The sequence below is a fragment of the Octopus bimaculoides genome, chromosome 10 (genome assembly GCF_001194135.2).
Source record: "Octopus bimaculoides isolate UCB-OBI-ISO-001 chromosome 10, ASM119413v2, whole genome shotgun sequence".
NCBI lineage: Eukaryota > Metazoa > Mollusca > Cephalopoda > Octopoda > Octopodidae > Octopus > Octopus bimaculoides.
The window spans coordinates 24,057,780-24,059,478 of NC_068990.1; positions in this window are offsets into that span (position 1 = coordinate 24,057,780).

Genomic DNA, 1,699 nt, shown 5'->3' on the forward strand with positions numbered 1-1,699 from the left:
TATATGTATGTGTGCGTGTATATGTGCGTGATTGTTTGTGTGTTTGTGTGTGTTTGTGCGTGTGTGCGTGTGTGTGTGTGTGTGTGTGTGTGTGTTCATGTGCATCCCTAACCCTACTTGACGACCGGTGTTACTTTGTTTACGTTCCCGTAAAGAAAACAACTTCGACCCGAAGGAAAAAAAGTACAAAGAACATAGAAAACAAATCCGTGAGTTAAATAAAGCATAAGCATTAGTGTCGATGTTTACGACTAAAATCATTCAAGATCGTGCTCCAGAATGACCGTAGTCCAATGCCTGAAACAAGTAAAAGACGAAGGGAAAAAGAAAGATGAATAAAAATCGCGTCAATAAACTAAAGAAATGGGAAGAAAGCTTTATTTCTCTGTTGACCTCGTCACCTCGTATTTATTGCTTTGTTAGATTGCTGACTTGTCCTTGGGTTGCTTCGTTGTTCTATTGACTTGTTGCTTTATTGACAACGAGTATTACTTCTGAGTCAGAATTGCCAAAGTATCACAGAAGTAGAAGCAGAGGTGGGCACTAAAGTACAGAAAGAGAAAAATAAAGAAACAACTGATAACATGAGAGGTAAAATAGTGGATGGTGTGTTTGTGTGTATGTGTGTGTGTATGTGTGTCAGTGAACTGGGAATGCAAAAGCGATTGCTGGAGCTAATGAATACAGCTAAGATAGGAAGGTAAAGTATACGATGTATATGTATAGCTATCGTAAACATACAGCTAGTCAGAAATGGTGGGATAACAGCGGCGCCCTACCCTACTTTCTGTTGAATATATGAGTCATATCGTATAGAAGTGAAGAGACTGTGACATGTACGTGTGATGGGGGTTTGAGAATCATAATTACAGCAAACATTTATTGATTTATGTCTCTTATCTTTTCTGTTTCTCTTCCTCTGTTAATTTTGATGTAGTTCATTGTTGTGGGGCACATATGTTGTATAAACGACAGCCTACAAATAAAGTGTTTTATTTGTATATCTATATGTATGTATGTAGTGTGTCTTTGTTAGACTGTAAAGTGTCCCCCCTCTCTCTCTCACTCTCCCCCTCGCTCTCTCTCTCTCTCTTTCTCTTTCTTCTCTCTTTCTCTTTCTTCTCTCTTTCTCTTTCTTCTCTCTTTCTCTTTCTTCTCTCTTTCTCTTTCTTCTCTCTTTCTCTTTCTTATCTCTTTGTTTTTCTGTGCAGCTTGTTTCTGTCTTTCTCGTTTATGCAGTTATCTCCTCTGAACATCTTGTGATGGAAGATAAAGTACATCTAAATTTATCCTATCACCACTAAATAGCAAAAGCATTCAGTTACATGTGATGACAGAGTAACACACACACACACACACACACACACACACACACACACACACACACACACACACACGCACACACACACACCTACGCACGCACGCAAACACACATACATACACACACACACACACTCAAAAACATGCATAATTATCTCTCTGATTCTCCTTTTTTCTGTATTTTATATATATACACACACACGCACACATATACATATATGTATATGTACACATACGCACACATACATATATACATATACATATATGTAGATCAGTGTGTCTATATATATATGTGCGTGTGTATGTATGCTTGAGTGCGTGCCTGTATATATATATATATATATATATGCGAGTAAAAATAAATACAAAAAAAGGGGGG